We start from the raw sequence: 20,894 nt of genomic DNA on the forward strand, positions 1-20,894 counted from the left end.
GGGATGCAGCAGGACTCCCAGGGCTGGGGGAACAGCATCAGTGGGAGCTGGAAGCAACAGCGAAGTATCTAGAGGCCCCAGAGTCCTTAAGAGTACCCGGATTTAGCTTTCAGGCGTGTGGCCGAATGCAGCCCTTGTTATACTAACATAAATGCAGTTATAAAACACTTCAATGAAATAGTGATTTCAGTGAAGGGTTAGTTTCTCCTAGTTGAGTTTCACTAATCAATAAATTAACCAAGCTTAAGTGCGCCCAAGCACTGTGCTGAGTGCTGGAGAAAGGGGCCGGACATTGTGGAGGACGAGGGTTTCCGTGCTCCTCGCTGGAAGTGCCGGGGGCGCCGGGAGCGCGCCAGGCTTTAACGTGCTGCGCTTTGGACGGAGTGGGAGGGACCGGCTCCTGGCCTGAGATTCACGGCGGGGATTCTGGACTTAGTCCGACATCCCCGGGCCTCGTCCGCTGAGGTTCGGCCGAGAAGTCTGCGGCCTCAGTCCCCCGCAGCTGGAAGGGTGCTGCTAGCCCCGGGGCAATGGCTCACGTCGGCAGAGACGCCGCGCCCAGTCAGAGGCATGGCCCAGTGCTGCCCAGAAGCGGCTCTTCCCGCTGCGTCCCGCCACCTGGAGACGCCCCGGCCTGGAAAAAGGAGAGAACTGGAAGTTGTTGTCTCTTCCTGCCCGGTGGCCCACGAGGGGTCGCCACCGGCTTTATTAAGTGCAGAGAGCCGGGTGCCGGTGGGACTCACACTTCGAAGACAATCACTGCCGGGTGAGCGGAGGAGGACTGGAAGCAGGCAGCCCACTCAGCAGGTGGGTGTGGCGGGAGCTCGGGAGGGGGTCATGAGAGAGAGAGAGCAGGGGCGAAATCACGGGGTCTCCAGCACAGCTCGGACCGGGGCAGTGAGAGAGTGGAGAGGCCGGGCGTAGTCCACGTTGCAGGCGTGGAGGCGGGAAGGAGAGTTCCAGAAAGTTTGCTGGAGGTGGAGGCCGGTTAGGAGAGAGGCCGGTGAGGTCACTGGGGGCACACTGCCTCTGAGATCTACTTGACATCTGACTCAGGTGTCTGGAAAGCAGTAATAGGGTGGAGAATCCTTTGCAAAGAGAAGATAAATCCTCAGGGACTGAGGAGACCGCAGACTAGCACAGCGGGGATGAGAGGAGGATGGGGCGGAGCCTGGGGGCCCCCACCTCAGAGGGCGTGGGATCTGAGAGAGGGGCGAGAAGTGGCCTGGTGGGCAGAAGGGAGGACCAAGGGCCTGGCCCAGAGAGGGCGGAGGTCAGTTAGAGGCCCGGCCGGTAGGCCGGAGGCCTGGCAGCTGCCGAAACAACACTTTGGGGGTGAGGAGGCCGGAGCCGGGTGGGGAGGGCTCTGTTAAGAGAGAACGAAGGGGCGCCCGTGATGGCGGCCTCCTCAGGGAGCTCAGCCACAAAGGGACACATGTCGGCGCTCGGCGGGAGACAAACGTGTGTCTGTAATGGGTGAGGAAACGGCCCGGAGACACAACTATCGAAGCCGCATGAGCGAGCAGAAGGAGAGGCGTTCGAAGAGGCGGGAAGGAGTCAGTTGGGTTGGGTGAGGAATAAAGTCGCCGGTTCTTGTGAGGCAGAGGTGAAGGAGGAGCGTGACAGAGTAAAATAAAGTGAGGGAGAACAGAGGAGGGGCATCCTGTGCAGGTGACCGCGAATATTTTTGTAAAATAAAAGTCAAAGTTTTTAACCAAGAAAGGTGGAAGTTCCAAGAGGTTGGAGAAAGATAAAAAGGCTTGGAAGAACCATTGGAGAGTAAGACGGTGGGTTCGTAGGGGAGATTTGGGAAGATCGCCTCCGTCAGGGAGACCTCACTTGAAATCGCATCACATACATCTGGAGCGGAGCCACACAGAGCTAGTCACTTCCTCCGCTTTGGTTCAGCTGCGCGTATAGAGAAACGAGAGCTGATCGGGGGCCGAGCCAGGCCGAGACTTCCCAGGTACCGAGGCTGATATTATAGGGGCCCGAGAGAATTGGAACTAGTCTATGAATGCCCTGGCAGGACCTGGGATGTGGCCGCGTCTGTGTGTGGTTGCTGCAGGCAGGGAGGACAGACCCCGGGGAAGTCAGCAGCGGAGTACTAGGGATCCGAGGGAGAGTCAGTGTAGATACTGAAGTTCCCTAGTATGAGGAAGGAGTTGGAGAAGAGAGAAAAATCCGGAACCTGGCCCTGAGCTCATTGGTGAAGATCCACATACGGTAGCCCTCACAATTGGGAATGGAGGTGCATATAAACCTTGATTCCCAGACTGCGCCCCGCAGGCATCCCCATGGAGACGTCAGATTCCAGAAACGCCTTATGGAGTCTGCCTCCGAGTTCACCACTCTGCTAATATCTGTTCAAAGGTTTTGGAGATTTCTAGAAGGAACCCAGAAGAGTATGTTCATCTTGCTCATTTCCCCACGTAGGAAGAGCAGTCATCAGGATCAAAAAAAGGATTTTTTAATGCTTACTCCCTGATCCTCCTCCTGGCAGACTTAGAGCTGCTGTTAGAGGATAGCAGTAATCAGAACTGCTGAGATACTTGATAATAGTACTTCCTTGCTACTTGCAGTAGAGAGAAAGAAACCACAGAAGAGATAAAGATCTGATACTCCCAGTTACTAGCCAGCAGTGGTCACTACCCACTTTGTTGTTTACTTCTCAATCAGATTTCCTCTCATCTTATGTATATCCCTGTGAATAAATAATTTTTTATATTTTAAAATTTTATTATTTTGAGGCTGGAGTTAAGTGACTTGCCCAGGGTCACACAGCTAGGAAGCGTTAAGTGTCTGAGACCAGATTTGAACTCGGGTCCTCCTGAATTCAAGGCTGGTGTTCTATCCACTACCCCACCTAGCTGCCCCGAATTTTATTTATTTTTAACTTTTAAAATTTTGAGTTCCAAATTCCCTTCTTCCCTCCCAACCCCTTTTCTATTCACTGAGAAAGCAAGCAATAGATCAATTATTCATGTGAAATCACGCGAAACATTTCCATGTTAGCCATATTTTTTAAAGGCAAGAAAAATACAGAAAGTGAGAAAATTCTACTTCAATTTGTACTCAGAGTTCATTAGTTCTCTCTCTGGAGACAGCATTTTTTTCATTATGAGTTCTTTGGAATTATCTTAGATCATTGCATTGATCAGAGTAGCCAAGTCTCTCTCAGTTGATCACTATTACTATATTGCTACTACTGTTCACGATGATCTCCCGGTTTTTCTCTTCACTTAACTTCAGTTCACTTAAGTCACTTCACTTAACATCAGTTCATACACCCCTTGACATGTTTTTCTGATACCATCCTTCTCATTTCCCACAGCACAATAGTGCTCGACCACAAACAAAAGTCACAACTTGTTCAGCCATTCCTCAATTGATGAGGATCCCCTCAATTTCCAATTCTTTGATATCACAAAAGAGCTGCTCTAAATATTTGTGTACATATAGATCCTTTTTTGTCCCCTTGATTTCTCTGAAATACAGACCTAGTCGTGGTATTACTGGGACAGAAGGTATGTGTGGTTTTTGGAGCTAGTTCCAAATTGCTCTCCAGAATGGTTATAACTCCAGTTACTTATTTTCCCCTCATCCTCTCTAGCATTTATGATTTCTGAGATGTATGAGATAGTGCCTCAGTGTTATTTAAATTTGCCTCTCCCTAATCAAGAGTGATTTAGAGCACTTTTGCCCCATGATAATTGATAGATTTGATTCCTTCTTCTGACAGCTGTCTGCTTATATCCTTTGACCACATATCAATTGAGAATAGCTCTTATTTTTATAAAGTTGATTTAGTTCTACATCTGAGAAATGAGTCCTTTATCAGACAAACTTACTATAAATGTTTTTATGTTACTTCATTGGTTATGGTATCTTCCAGACCACCATAATAAAAGCTAATGCAATAAAGCAAATATTGAAATAATCATATGAATTTTTTTGTTTCACAGTGCACATAAAAGTTATATTTTATTAAGCATAATAGCATTGTCTAAAAACCTGCACATATTATAATTTTAAAATGTTAGTCATCATCCAAGTCTTTACTGAGTTGTAATCTTTTTGTGAGTAGATCTTATTTTAATGTTATTGGCTGCTAACTGATTAGGGTGATAACCGATAAAGGGTGAGGTGGCTATGGCAATTTCTTAAAATAAGACAACAATAAAGTTTGCCAATTGATTCTTCTTTTCATGAAAGATTTCTCTGTAGCATGCAATGCTATTTGATAGTATTTTCCCCCTGCTGTTACATTTTGTTTTTTTTATTAATAGCTTTTTATTTTCAAAAAACATGTGTGTGGTTCAGAAATGGTGAGGGGCCACTATTTAATAAAAGAGGCTGGAGAGATCTCTAGAAGCAAAGCAAAATTTATTATATGGTCCAGTGAGAAGCACCTCCTGGGGGCAGGGTTAACACTTTAATCCCTAATGCATATGCCCCTCCCAACACTGATCCTCATCCTCATTGGCTGAGGGTCTCATTCTCAACGAGGGAACTACCCAAGAAATTGAACTTGACCAATAAGTACATAGTTGTCCATATTTGATTGAAATAGGGAGAAAATTATGTCATTAAAGGATAGCAGAAAGGGGACTTAGGTAAGCCCTTGGATCAATGCTCAAAGTCCTTCAGGCATGCTCAAACTCTGAAGTAGATGAAGCCTTACTCCATTTTCACAACTGTCTTGAAAGATCTCACCCCATCTCGTTCACATGCAAAGATAGTTTTCAACATTTACCCTTGTAAAACCTTGTGTTCCAAATTTTTCCTTCCCTTCCTCTGTTCTCTTAGACAGCAAGTAGTCCAATATATGTTAAACATGTGCACTTTTTCTATACATAATTTCAATTTATCATGCTTCACAAGAAAAAATCGTAACAAAAAAAAATTAGAAAAAAAAAGCAAGCAAACAACAAAAATGGTGAAGATACTGTGTTATGATCTACACTCAGTCCCCACAATCCTCTCTCTGGGTGTAGATGGCTCTCTCCATCACAAATTTTTTGATCTGAATCACCTCATTGTTGAAAAGAACCATGCCCATATTTGATAGCATTTTATCCACAGTAGAACTTTCAAAATTGGAGTCAATTCTCTCAAATCCTGTCTCTGCTTTATCAACTAAGTCCATTAATATTTTTCAATATTGTTGTGCTCCAGGAAATAAGAAGACTTGAGGAAAGGGAGAGAAATGTGGAATTTCTGGTCAGTGGTCATAACAAACATAATATTTGTCAATTAAGTTCATCATCCATTATAGGTATAATTCATAGTGCCCCAAAATAATTAAAATAGTAACATCAAATTACTGATCACAGACCACCGTAATAGATATAAATAATAATTGAAAAATTTGAACTATCACTAAGATTATCAAAATGTGACCCAGAAACACAATGGAAGCACAGCTGGAAAAATGGCACTGATAGACCTCCTTAATGCAGAGTTGCCACAATCCTTCAATTTGTAAAAACAAAATAAAACAAAACAAAAACAAAAAACTTCACAACCCACTCCCCACCATAATATTATGAAATGTAATAAAGTGCAATAAAATGAGTTACGCCTATTATTTTCTGGTTAGATCCTTTTTGCTTTTACTTTATCTGAGATCATGCTGCTTTTTTTTTTTTTTTTAATTCAGCTAAAACACTTTACTTTCTGCCCTAGCCCTTTATTTTAATTCTGTGTTTGTTTTCTCTTTTAATTATGTCTCATAGAACATAGTGTTGGATTCTAGTTTCTAATCCATTCTGCTATCTGCATCTGCTTTATGGGTGAGCTTATCCTACTCATATTCACAGTTATGATTACAAACTATATATTTCCCTCCATTCCAATTTCTTCTGTTTTTTCTTGTCTCTCTCTCTCTCTTTTTTTTATCCTGTCCTTCCTTAAAAGTCTTATGTTGCTTCTAACCACTACCTTTCTTAATCTGCCCTCAATCCACCTGACTTTCTCTTATCTCCTTTCCCTCCTATTTCCCTATTGGGTAAGTTATATTTCTACACACAACTGAGAGTGTATGTGTTTGTGTGTGTGTGCATACATATCCTTCCTCTTTTGAACCATTTCTAATGAGTGTGAGATTCAAGCATCTATCCCCCTATTTTCCCTTCCACTGTAAAAACCCTTCTTTACATGCTTCTTTTATGAGAAAATCTTCCCCATTCAACACCTCACTTCCCCTTTCTCCCAGTGCATCTCTCTTCCTCATTTCTTCATTTTTGTTAGAAGTTATGCTGACATAATTGACTTACATTCATGCCCTTTGTCTATGTAAACTGCTTTCAATTGCACAGTAATAATAAAATTCTTAGGAATTACATGTATCATCTTCCTAAAAAGGGATGCAAATAGTTTAATTTTAATGAAACTCTTTATGTTTACCTTTTTATGCTTCTTTTGAGTCTTGTGTTTAAATAGTCAAATTTTTTATTTACCTCTGATTTTTATATCAGAAGTGCTTGAAAGTCCTCTATTTCATTAAATATCAGTATCTTCCCCTTCCCCAAATATTATACTTAATTTGGGGTGTAATCCTAGCTCCTTTGCCCTCAGGAATATCATATTACAAGCCTTTTGCTCCTTTAATGTGGAAGATAGCTAAATCTTATATAAGCCTAACTGAAACTTCACAATATTTAGACGGCTTGATATATTTTCTCTTTGACCTCGGGAATTTGGCAAGAGTATTCCTGAGAGTTTTCTTTTTGGGATATCTTTCAGGCAGTAATCACTGGATTTTTTCAATTTCTATTTTGCCCTTCAGATCTAAGATATTGGAGTAGTTTTTCTTTATATATGATGTTTAGTCTTTTCCTTTGATTATGGTTTTCAGGCAATCCAATAATTTTTTTTTTTTCCCTCCCTGAGGCTGGGGTTAAGTGACTTGCCCAGGGTCACACAGCTAGGAAGTAATCCAATAATTCTTAAATAATCTCTCTTTGATAAATTTTCTAGACCAGTTGGTTTTTTTTCATTGAGATGGTTTACATTTTCTTCTATTTTTTTCTTCTTTTGATTTTGCTTGTTTTGTTGGTATCTCTTCTACTTGACCAATTCTAGTTTTTAAAGAATTATTTTCTTGAGTGAGATTTTTGTATTTTTTTTTCATTTAGCCTATTCTGATTTTTAAAGAGTTCTATACTTAAATGAATTTTTGTGCTTCTTTCCCCCCCTTTTTATTAATAAAGATAATTTGCTAGACCGGTAGATCAGTGGAACAGATTAGATACAAAGGACAAAAAAGGGTACATCTATAGCAATCTAATCTTTGACAAACCCAAAGATTCCAACATTAGGGATAAAAATTCATTATTCGGAAAAAACTGTTGGGAAAACTGGAAATTAGTATGGCAGAAATTAGATATGGATCCACACTTAACACCATATACCAAGATAAGATCAAAATGGGTCCATGATTTAGGCATAAAGAGGGAGATAATAAATAGATTAGAGGAACAGAGGATAATCTACCTCTCAGACTTGTGGAGGAGGAAGGAATTTATGACCAGAGGAGAACTAGAGATCATTATTGATCACAAAATAGAAGATTTTGATTACATCAAACTAAAAAGTTTCTGTACAAATAATACTAATGCAAACAAGATTAGAAGGGAAGTAACAAATTGGGAAAATATTTTTAAAAACAAAGGTTCTGACAAAGGTCTCATTTCCAAAATATATAGAGAACTGACCCAAATTTATAAGAAACCGAACCATTCTCCAATTGATAAATGGTCAAAGGATATGAACAGACAATTCTCAGAGGAAGAAATTGAAACTATATCCACTCACATGAAAGAGTGTTCCAAATCACTACTGATCAGAGAAATGCAAATTAAGACCACTCTGAGATACCACTACACACCTGTCAGATTGGCTAAGATGACAGGAACAAATAATGACAAATGTTGGAGGGGATGTGGGGAAACTGGGACACTAATACATTGCTGGTGGAGTTGTGAAAGAATCCAGCCATTCTGGAGAGCAATCTGGAATTATGCCCAAAAAGTTATCAAACTGTGCATACCCTTTGACCCAGCAGCGCTACTACTGGGATTATATCCCAAAGAAATACTAAAGAGCGGAAAGAGACATATATGTGCCAAAATGTTTGTGGCGGCTCTTTTTGTTGTAGCTAGAAACTGGAGGATGAATGGATGTCCATCAGTTGGAGAATGGTTGGGTAAATTGTGGTATATGAAGGTTATGGAATATTATTGCTCGGTAAGAAATGACCAGCAGGAGGAATATAGAGAGGCCTGGAGAGACTTAAATCAACTGATGCTGAGTGAAATGAGCAGAACCAGAAGATCACTGTACACTTCAACAACAATGCTGTATGAGGATGTATTCTGATGGAAGTGGAAATCTTCAACATAAAGAAGATCCAACTCACTTCCAGTTGATCAATGATGGACAGAGGTAGCTGCACCCAGAGAAGAAACACTGGGAGGGGAATGAAAATTGTTAGCACTAATATCTGTCTGCCCAGGTTGCATGTACCTTCGGATTCTAATGTTTATTGTGCAACAAGAAAGTGATATTCGCACACATGTATTGTACCTAGACTATATTGTAACACATGTAAAATGTATGGTATTGCCTGTCGTCGGGGGGGAGGGAATAGAGGGAGGGGGGGTAAATTGGAAAAATGAATACAAGGGATAATATTATAAAATATATATATATATATAATAAAAAAAATTTTAAATATTAAAAAAAAAATAAAAATAAAGATAATTTGCAACATTATTTTTATTAAAGTTTTTTATTTTTCAAAACACTGGACAATTCTTCAACATTATCATAGTAAAACCCTGTGTTCCAATTTCCCCCCTTTCCCCCAAACCCTCCCCTAGATGGCAAGTATTCCAATATATATTAAATATGGTAAAATATATATTAAATCCAACATATATATGTATATATATATATACATAATTATACAATTGTCATGCCACACAAGAAAAAAAAAAAAGAGAGACGCAAAGAAAATTCAAGCAAACAACAACAAAAAGAGTGAAAATGCTATGTTGTGACCCACACAGTTCCCACAGTTCTCTCTCTGAGTGTAGATGGCTCTCCTCATCACTGAACAACTGGAATTGGTTTGAATCATCTCATTGCTGAAGAGAGCCACATCCATCAATATTGATTATCTTATAATCTTGCTGTTCTTGTATATAATGATCTCCTGGTTCTAGCTCATTTTATTTTATTTTATTTTTATTTTTGCAAAAATTTTATGCCTAGGTAATTTTCCAGCATTGACAATTGCAAAAATTTCCCCTCCTTTCCCCCACCCCTTCACCCAGATGGCAGGTTAACCAATACATGTTAAATATGTGAAAGTATAAGTTAAATACAATATATGTATACATATCCAAACAGTTATTTTGCTGTACAAAAAGAATCAGACTTTGAAACAGTGTACAATTAACCTGTGAAGGAAGTCAAAAATGTAGGCAGACAAAAATATAGGGATTGCGAATTCTATATAGTGGTTCATAGAGTTCTTTTCCTGGGTGTAGCTGTTGATTCAGTTCATTACTACTCTATTGGAACTGGTTTGAATCATCTCAATATTGCAGAGAGCCACGTCATTCAGAATTGATCATTGTATAGTCTTGTTGTTGCCATGTATAATGTTTTCCTGTTTCTGCTCATTTCACTTAGCATCAGTTCATGAAAGACTCTCCAGGCCTCTCTGAAATCACCCTGCTAATCAATTATTACAGAACAATAATATTCCAATTATATTCATATACCATAATTTATTCAGCCATTCTCCAACTGATGGGTGTCCACTCCAGTTTCTGGCCACTACAAAAAGGGCTGCCACAAACATTTTTGCACATGTGAGTCTCTTTCCCTCCTTTAAGATCTCTTTGGAATATAAGCCCAGTAGAAACACTGATGGATCAAAGGATATGACCAGTTTGATAACTTTTTGAGCATAGTTCCAAATTGCTCTCCAGAATGGTTGGAGCTGTTCACAGTTCCAACAATGTATTAGTGTCCCAGTTTTCCCACATCCCCTCCTATATTCGTCATCATCTTTTCCTGTTATCTTAATCAATCTTTCAGGTGTGTAGTGGTACCTTAGAATTGTCTTAATTTGCATTTCTCTGATCAATAGTGATTATGAGCATCTTTTCATATGACTAGAAATAGTTTGAATTTCTTCATTGGAAAATTGTCTGTTCATATCTTTGACCGTTTATCAGTTGGAAAATGGCTTGAATTCCTATAAATTTGAGTCAATACTCTCTACATTTTAGAAATGATGCTTTTATCAGAAATGTTTTCCCAGTTTATTGCTTCCCTTCTAATCTTGTCTGCATTATCAACATTATTTTTGTAAGATTTTAAGTTCCATATTTTGCTCCCTCCTTCCCTTACCTCCTCCTTCCCTAAGACAGCAAGCAATCTGATGTAGACTATGCATGTACAATCATTTTAAACATATTTCCACATTTGTCATATTGTAAAAGAAAAATCAGAACAAAAAGGGAAAAAAATCATGAGAAAGAAAAAGCAACAAGAAGAGTGGTGAAAATAGTATGCTTTAAATGAAGATAGCCTAGCTGTAGTAGACCTAAAACCATATTATAAAGCAGTTGGTCATCAAACCATCAATGTTTGATGGCTAAGAAATAGAGTAGTGAATTAGTGGAATGAATAGGTTAGGTTCACAGGGCTATAGTAATCTAGTGTTTGACAAATCCAAAGACCCTGGCTTTTGGGATAAGAACTCACTATTTGACAAAAACTGCTGGGAAAATTAGAAATTAATAGGGCAGAAACTAGGCATTGACTCATACCTAACACCCTATACCAAGATAAGACTAAAATAAGTTCATGATTTAGACATAAAAAGTGATATTATAAAGAAATTAAAAAAACAAAGGATAGTTTACCTCTTAGATCTGTGGAAAAGGAAGGAATTTGAGTACATTATTGAATACAAAAAAATGCATAATTTTGATTATATTAAGTTAAAAAGTTTTTGTACAAACAAAACCAATGTAGACAAAATTAGAAGGGAAACAATAAACTGGGAAAACATTTTTTACATTCAAGGATTCTGATAAAGGTCACATTGTTAAAATATATAGATAATTGACTCAAATTTATAAGAATTGAAACCATTCTCCAAATGATAAATGGTCAAAAGATATGAAAAGGAAATTTTCAGATGAAGATATTAAAACCATATGAAAAGATGCTCTAAATCATTATTGATCAGAGAAATGCAAATTAAAACAACTCTGAGGTACACAACTCTCAGATTGGCTAAAATGAAAGGAAAAGATAATGACTAATGTTGGAGGGGATGTGGAAAAACTAGGACACTAATACACCATTAGTGGAATTGTGAACTGAATCAACCATTCTGGAATCAGAATGGAACTATGCCCAAAGGACTATCAAACTGGGCATACCCTTTGATCCAGCAGTGTTTCTATTGGGATTATATCCCAAAGAGATCTTAAAAGAGAGAAAGGGACCCACATGTGCGAAAATGTTTGTGGCAGCCCTTTTCGTAGTGGCAAGAAACTGAAAACTGAGTGGATGCCCATGAACTGGAGAATGGCTGAATAAATTATGGGATATGAATACTATGGAATATTATTGTTCTATAAGAAACAACCAGCAGGATGATTTCAGAGAGGCCTGATTTTCAGAGAGACTTACATGAACTGATGCTAAGTGAAATGAGCAGAACCAAGAGATCATGATACACAGCAATAGCAAGATTATATGATGATCAATTCTCATGGACTCAATGGCTCTCATCAACAGTGAGGTGATTCAGACCACTTCCAATGGTCCAGTAATGAAGAAAGCCATCTGCACCCAGAGAGAAGTCAGTGGGAGCTGAATGTGTACCACAACACAGTATTTTCAATCTTTTTGTTGCTCTTTGCTTGCATTTTGTTTTCTTTCTCATTTTTTTCCCTTTTGGATCTGATTTTTCTTGTGCAGCATGATATTTGTGCAAATAAATAAATAAATAAATATATATATATGTATATATATATATATCAAGAGGAATTGCACACGTTTAACAAATAGTGGATCACTTGATTGGGGGGGAAGGGAAAGAAAAAATTAGAACACAGGGTTTTTTGTAGGGGTGAATGTTGAAAATTATTCATGTATGTATTTTGAAAATAAAAAGCTTTAATTAAAAAATATTTTATTTTGATCTGCATTCAGTCTCCATAGTTCTCCCTCTGAATGAAGATGGTACTTTCTATCCCAAGTCTATTGGAATTGTCTTGAATCACCAAATTTCTTAGAAGAGCTAAGTCTATCTTAGTTGATCAGCACATCTTGCTGTTACTGTTTTGTTCAAGATTAATATCTTCACTCCTACTTTTTAAAAATTTCTGCTAGAGCATAATATATTCTGTTCTAGTCTTAATCTATATGTGTCTCTCTGCTTCAAATGTGTTTCTTATAAACAGCATATTATATTGTTCTGGCAGTATTTTCTTCTTGACCTGATAATTCTGGAATTTAGCTACAATATTCTTTTGGGGTCTCTTTCAGAAGATGATTGGTAGATTCTTCCTATTTTACCCTCTGGTTCTAGGATATCCAGTCAATGAAAAATGTTCTCTGGGCTCTTCTTTTCTGATTATGGTTTTTAATTAGTTTAATTAGTTTAATAATTCTTAAATTATCCCTCCTGGATCTATTTTCTAGATCATTTGTTTTTCCAATGAGATCTTTTACTTTTTTTCTATTTTTTAATTTTTAAAAATTTTGTTTGATTCTTGATGTCTCATTAAGTCATTCATTTTCATTTGTCCAATTCTAATTTTTAATGAATTATTTTCTTTGGTCAGTTTTTTTTTTTTTGCCTTTTTTTACATTTGGCCAATTCTACTTTTGAAGAAATTGTTTTATTCAGTATTTTTTAATCCATTTTGCCAAGTCTATTATTTAGGAAATTGTTTTCTTCAAATTTTTTTTTGCTTTTCCAAGTTGTTGACTTTTTTTTCATAATTCTGTTGTGTAATTCTCATTTCTTTTCCCAATTTTTCTTCTAATTCTCTTACTTGATTTTCAAAATCCTTTTTAGCTCTTCCACGAGTACTTTTTAAGCTTGAGACCAATTCATATTCTCCTTTGAGACTTTATATTTTGCCATTACAATCCTCTTCTGTATTTATGTTCTGATGTTCCCTATCACCATAGTAGCTTTTTCATGGTCAGGGTTCTTTTCGCTTTTTTTGTTCATTTTAAAAAGTTGCCCTCCACTCCTAAAACATAGAGGAGAGTTTCTCACATTTCTTTTGCAGAGGTTCAGAGGTCTATTACTGGCTTTCTGCCCTGGGGTTGGAAGTGCCACCAGCTTTCTCACTGCGCTGGATTGGTTTGGCTTAGTCCCACTTATTGTGTTGGGGTTCAGGGGTTTGCAATTTTCTTTCTGTAGTTGGATTGGAGGACTCACAGCTACCCTGCTGAGCCAGGATGAACAGGCTTCCCCTATAGGTCTATGCTTTGGATAAGAGTCTCCCACTAGATTTCCCAGACTATGCCTATGCTGGGCTGCTCTTCCTCTTTGCCCCATTGATACAGACCTTTCCTGAAGTCCTTCCAAGATATCTTAAGCTGGAAAATTACTTCACTCCAAATTTTTGTGGATTCTATCACTCCAGAATCCATTTAGAGCTTGGATTTTCTGAGGGAAACTGAGGAGAGCTCAGGCAGCTTCCTGGCTTCTCTCCACCATCTTGGTTCCCAGTTTTTGTGTCTCTTTTACCATTAGGTCATTTCTGTTTTTTAGGGTGTAATTTTCTTCAATTTTTTTTTCTGTCTCCTTCATCAAACTATTAATTTTTTTCTTCATAATTTTCTTAAATATCTTTTACTTCATTTTCTCTCATTTTTTCTCCTAATTTTTCCTCCATCACTCTTGTTTCTAACTCTCCCAGAAATTCTTTTTGGGCTTAGGTCCAATTAACATTTGTCTTTGAGCTGCTTTTACAGTATTATTTTTTTCTGAATTTATGTCTTGGTCTTCACTGCCACCAGTAGCTTTTTATGGTCACATTTTAAAAACTATTATTTGCTTATTTTTCCAGCCGATTTAAACTTTATATTAATAAAATTAGACTCTTTTGGGGCAGCTAGGTGGCACAATGGATAGAGCACCAGCCTTGAATTCAGGAGGAGCTGAGTTCAAATGTGGTCTCAGACACTTAACACTTCCTAGCTGTGTGACCCTGGGCAAGTCACTTAACCCCAGCCTGGGGGGGGGGGGGGGACTTAGACTCTTTTAACTTCAGCATGAGGAAACACTATCCCAATCTTCAGGCTTTTTTGTGCTGCTGTTTTCATGTTGGAAGCCTGCAAAATTTGAGTGTTTCCATAGTGCTGTGGTCTTTACCCAGGAAGGAATCTTGATTCCCCACAACCACAAGCACTAATTCTCTCTTTGCCTTGGATCTGCAAACAGGATCCCTCTTCCCTGTGACTGATCTCCCAGGTCTTCTCTCAACTCTGGAACACCTTGAAACTTTTTGTGGACAAGAGAGTTGTCAATCACCACCTGCTATACCCAGTGCCAGCAAAAGGCTTTCTGTAAACTCTTTCTGACTCCCTTGTGAACTCTGGGTTGAGAGCTTCCAAAGCTGCTGCTACTGCCCCCATAGCTCTGGATTCTGAATAGGCTTTTTCCCCTCAACATCACACCCTTTTGCTGCTGACCACCGAAGTTTTCTTAAGCCAAAAAAGTATCTCATTCTGAACTTTTGTTAGGCCTGACACTCAAAATTTGATTTTAAAATTATTTAGCAGGAAATCTTTAAAGTTCAATTGTCTCTAATCTGCTATCTTGGCTCCTCCTGTATATGATTACATACAAAACTTTGGCATCTATCTATATTAATCATAGAATAGACAGAAATTTGGGGAGAAATCTTTTAAAAAGATGGGAGATATTGTCTCTGCTTCAGCATTTGTTGAAGCAAATATATGTCATAGGTAAGAGAAATTTACTATTATCATACCTGATGCCATAGGTAAGAGAAATTTATTATAACCCTACCTGTAGAGAACTGCAATTTTCCCATAAACAGGAAATATGTATAAACACATCCACACATCTAGAATTTTATTTATATCTCTAGACCTAGAAATATAAGCTATTATGTAAATGAGATCCTAGCTAGATAAGCCTTGTGTAGGAAGCATTTTGAAATAATCTCCCCTTGACCAGCTTCCAGTGGAGTTCGGTTAGGCAGTTAAGATGATACCTCATTTGAGAGTCACTCCTTGTCCTTACCCTCCTCAGTTTAGTTTATTGCTATTATAAAAAATTATCTGGCCACCTATTATGACTATACTATCAATGGAAAGAATGGTAACAACAAAGTTGACTGCTATGTAATTATAATGACCAAACTTGACCCTAGAGAATGAGATGTACCTCCATTCTTCTCTGCAGAAATGAGCAACACAGGGTGTGGGACATTGGAAATAGTACAAGACTCAGTTGATGTGTTGGTTAGTTTTGCTGAATTGTTGCCCCCCTCCTTTTAATGAAAGGAATGGCTCAATGGAATCACAAGATTATTTAATAAAAACAAACAAGAACATTAATAATTTTTTAAACCCAGTTAGGTCACTTGTTCTCATGGTACTTACTATGGCATATTAATAAGTTGTTGGACTAAACTAGTTTTTAATAAAGTGATGACAGTAGCTCTTTCAGAAAAGGGGTGTCCTTCCACAGAAGTTTGTGTTTAAATTCTTAGGTTTTTCAAATACTGGTCTATTATGTTATTTTTCGTCTAGATCATGCTTATCCAATCTGTTTCATTGGTCTTCTTTTCTAGTTTTATTATATTTTATTTTTTTCTGTTATACTTGTATATTAATTTTTTGATACACATTTCTTTTTTTTTTTATTCATTTTTCCAAATTATCCCCTCCCTCCCTCCACTCCCTCCCCCTGATGGCAGGTAATCCCATACATTTTACATGTGTTACAATATAACCTAGATACAATATATGTGTGTAAATACCATTTTCTTCTTGCACATTAATTATTAGCTTCCGAAGGTATAAGTAACCTGGGTAGATAGACAGTAGTGCTAACAATTTACATTTGCTTCCCAGTGTTCCTTCTCTGGGTATAGTTATTTCTGTCCATCATTGATCAATTGGAAGTGAGTTGGATCTTCTTTAGATACACATTTCTTTATGAATCATGTTGAGAGGGAAAAATCAGAACAAAAGGGAAAAACTACAAGAGAAAAAAATAGAAGGAAAGGAAAAAAATAGTTAATGTAGCATGTATTGATTTACATTCATTCTCTATAGTTCTTTCTTTGGATGCAAATGACATTTTCTGTCCAAAGTTTATTGGGATTGCCTTGGAGCACTGAACCACTGAGAACCACCAAATCTTTCATAGTTGATCATCACACAATCTTGCTGTTACTATGTAATATATTCTTGGTTCTAGTTGTTTTGTTTAGCATAAATTCATAATCAGCTTGTTCATCATTTTTATAGAACAATATTACATTACTTTCATATACCATAACTTATTCAGCCATCCCTCAATTGAACTCATTTTCCAATTCTTTGCTACCCCAAAAAGAACTGCTACAAACATTTTTGCACATGTGGATCTTTTTTCTTCCTTTATGATTTCCTTGTGATACAGACCCAGTATAGTAGCATGGATAAAAGGGTATGCAGAGTTTTAAAACCCTTTGGGCATAATCCTAAATTGCTCTCCAGGTTGTTTCATTTCACAACTCCACCAGCAATGTATTATTGTTCCAGTTTTTCCACATCCCCTCCAACATTTATCATTATCTTTTTCTGTTATCTTAGCCAACCTGAGAAGTATGAGATGATACCTCAGAATTGTTTTAATTTCCATTTCTCTAATCAATAGTGATTTGGAGCAAAAGGTCTCATTTCTAAAATATATAAAGAACTGTGTCAAATTTATAATACAAGTCATTCCCCAATTGATAAATGGTCAAAGAATATGAACAATTTTTAGATGATGAAATTAAAGCCATCTATAGTCATATGAAAAAAGATAATGATGAATGTTGGAGGGGATGTGGGAAAACTGGGACACTGATACATTGTTGGTGGAATTGTGAATAAATCCAACCATTCTGGAGAGCAGTTTGGAACTATGTCAGAAAGTTACCAAATTATACATACCCTTTGATTCAGTAGTATTTCTACTGGGATTATATCCCAAAGAGATCCTAAAGGAGGGAAAGGGACACACATGTGCAAAAATGTTTGCGGCAGCCTCTTTGTAGTGACAGGAACTGGAAACTGAGTAGATGCCCATTAATTGGAGAATGGTTGGGTAAATTATGGTATATGAATGTTATAGAATATTATTGCTCTGTAAGAAACAACCAGCAGGATGATTTCAGAGAGGCTTGGAGAGACCTATGTGAACTGATACAATGTGAAATGAGCAGAAACAGGAGATCATTATACATGGCAACAAGAAGACTATCCAACGATCAATTCTGATGGACCTGGCTCTCTGCAATATTGAGATGATTCAAACCAGTTCCACTTGTGCTGTGATGAAGAGAGATATCTCCACCCAGAGAAAGAACTTGGGAACAGAGTATGGAATACAACATAGCATTCTCACTCTCTCTATTATTTGCTTGCATTATATTTCTTTCTCGTTTTTCTTTTTCTTCCTTCTTGATCTGATTTTTCTTACACAAGATAAACTGTATAAATATGTATATATATGTATATATATGAGATCTAAAAAAATAAATTTTTATCTTCCCGAAAAAAAAATGAGACCTTTATCAGAAACAATGGATATAAGAATTTTTCCCTAACTTTATATTCTCTTTTAATTTTGTGTTGCTTTTGTCTGTATGGAAACTTTTTAATTTAATGTAATCAAAGTTGTCCATTTTGCATTTCATAATGTTCTTTAGTTTCTTTGGTCACAAATTCCTCCCTTCTTCAAAGATCTCATAGGTAAACTATTCCTTGCTCTCTTAATTTGTTTATGGTATCACCCTTTATGCCAAAAACATGTACCCATTTTGATCTCATTTTGATATGGGGTGTAGGTCTATGCCACGTTTCTGACATTAATTTCCAGTTTTCCCAGCAATTTTTTTGAAATAGTGAGTTCTTATCCCCGAATCTGGAGTTTATCAAGTACTAGATTAGTATAATCATTGATTATTGTGTCATATATATCTAACCTATTCCACTGATCCACTAATCTATTTTTTAGCCAGTACCAAATGATTTTGATGATTGCTGCTTTATTATATTATAATTATATATTATATTATGTAATAATATATAATAATTATAATTATATATATATATTATAATTTTAGGTCTGGTACTGCTAGGCCATCTTCCTATGTAATTTTTTCCAATTAATTCCCTTGATATTCTTGACTTTTTGTACTTCTGCTTTTCTAATTTTAAATAAGTACAAAATAATTTTCTTGATTATTGTTTTATAATACATTTTGAAATCAACCAACAAATTATTACAGGCACTGGTGATATAAAGAAAAAAAATGAAAAAGTCTCTGCTCTTAAAGAACTTATGGTTTATGGGGAAATATATTAAGACTACTAGAATACACAAAATAAATGCAAGATAATTTTTCTTGAGCAGAGAAGAAGCATTAGTGACTGGAAGGCTTAGGCAAGGCCTCATGTTGAAAACGGAGCTTGAGTTGAGCTGTGTAAAAGGTAGAAGTGAGGAGGGAGTTCATTTCAAGTGTGGAGAAATGGCCTTAGTAAAGTTAGAAGAGGGAGATGGCATGTGTGATGAGGGCTAAAGTATAATTAGACTGGATTGGCAGTTTGAAGCAGATTAGGGAGAAGTTTAAATGCAGAGGAATTTGCATTTGATCTAGAGTTCATATATGTCTTCATATATGACATGAGGAGTCTAAAGCTACTAGAGTTTTTATTGAGCAGGAGAGTGACATATCCAGGTTTTTGCTTTAGTAATATCATTTGGGTGGTTTTGTGGAAGATGGATTATAGCGGCTGGGAAACTCCCTAAGATATTGTTACAATAGTCCAGAAAGAATGAGAGCTTCTATTAAGATTACAGCTCTGGGGGCAGCTAGGTAGCGCAGTGGATAGAACACCAGCCTTGAATTCAGGAGGACCCAAGTTCAAATTTGGTCTCAGACACTTAACACTTCCTAGCTGTGTGACCCTGGGTAAGTCATTTAACCCCAGCCTCAGGGGGAAAAAAAAAATGTTACTGCTCTGATAGTGGTGAGAAAGGATTAGATTTAAAAGATAATAGTAGAGGTCAAACCTAGACGACAGAACAACTGATTAGATATGTGAGGAGACCAGGAATGAGGAGATTTAAGGAATACCCAAAGACTGTGAATCTGTGTAAGTGGCAAAATAGACCCCTTGATATAAGAATGCTTGACAAAATAACTGTATGGATATGTATACATATATTGTATTTAATATATACTTTAACATATTTAACATTTTTGGGTCTGCCTGCCATCTAGGGGAGGGGAGAGGGGAAAGAGGGAAAAAGTTGAAAAAGAGGGTTTTTCAGGGTCAATGCTGAAAAATTACCCATGCATATATGTTGTAAATAAAAAGCTATATACATTAAAAAAAAAAAAAAAAAGAATGCTTGAAAGAGAGGTAGGTTTTGAACATAATGGGTTTTTTTTGCTGAGACAATTGGGGTTAAGTGATTTGCTTAGGGTCACACAGATAGAAAGTATTAAATGTCTGAGATCAAATTTGAACTCGGGTCCTCCTGATTTCCAGGCTGGTGCTCTATCCACTACAGCAATTAGCTACCCTATGATAAGTGTTTTTAATAGATAAGTTGACTTTGAGATATTTATAAGACATCCAGTTTGAAATGTCCAAAAAACACTTGGTTATGAGAGACAAGAACTTGAGTCTAGAGATCTGTAAGTTGTCTGTGGAGAGGTAATTGTACCCATGGGAAGTAATATGGTCATTAAGAGAAAGAAAAGGGAATGCTTTCGTAATTTCCCCAGAGGTTATAAAATTTTTTGTTTCTCCAAATGAATGGAGAAACATTGCACATGTCTCTGAGACCACAGATCCATTGGAATATACAAGCATCAAAGAAATTCTCAGTTATCTCTACCTACACTTTGTCCAAGGAGAGAGAAAAATTTGGAACACTAGATGTTGCAAAGGTGAATGTTGAAAACTATCTTTGCATGCATTTTGAAAAAGAAAAAGCTATTATTTTTAAAACCTGCCTGTTTGTATCCTTTTCAATATTTATTTACTAAGGAATTCCTCTTAAATCTTATAAATTTAAACCATTTTATTATATATGCTATATGAGATGTGGCAAAATGTCCCCCCTACCCAATTTACCTGTTTCCCTTCTGATTTTAACTATCGTTTCTTTGTGTAAAACCTTTTAGATTTTATATAATCAAAATTGTTTATATCTTGTGTGATCCTTTTCTGTCATGAATTCTTCCATGTTCATAGATCTAAATGGTCATTTCTTCCTTTCTTCTTTATGATTTTGTGTATCTAGGGCATTTGTTTGGAGCTTATTTTGATATATGACACGAGGAGTTGGTCTAATTTCTGCCAGAATGCTATTCAGTTTTCCCAACAGTTTTTGTCAAATAGTGAAGAAATATTTCCATCCAAAAACTTGGGTTTGGGCATTTATAGCAAAATTATATCACTGGTTCTGTATATTATATACTTAATCTGTTCCACTAATTTATTTGATTGACCTATTTTTTAACCAATGCTAAGTTGTTTTTAATGATTACTGCTTTGTAGTTTGAGCTCTAATATTTCTAGACCCCCTCCTTTTT

General features: G+C 37.1%; 1 protein-coding gene across 2 annotated transcripts in view; it reads left to right on the forward strand.

Annotated features, from left to right (window-relative positions):
* Positions 1 to 668: 668 nt before the first annotated feature.
* ZNF341 (zinc finger protein 341) overlaps positions 669 to 20,894 on the forward strand; it is a 50,955-nt gene continuing 30,729 nt past the window's right edge. The window contains exon 1 of one of the 2 annotated variants that reach the window (XM_074292420.1): positions 669 to 807. The gene's annotated coding sequence lies outside the window, so the exon portion shown is untranslated. The remainder of the gene's footprint in view (positions 808 to 20,894) is intronic. The other variant, XM_074292417.1, reaches the window with a different exon arrangement.

The sequence above is a fragment of the Sminthopsis crassicaudata genome, chromosome 2 (assembly GCF_048593235.1).
Source record: "Sminthopsis crassicaudata isolate SCR6 chromosome 2, ASM4859323v1, whole genome shotgun sequence".
NCBI classification, from domain to species: domain Eukaryota; kingdom Metazoa; phylum Chordata; class Mammalia; order Dasyuromorphia; family Dasyuridae; genus Sminthopsis; species Sminthopsis crassicaudata.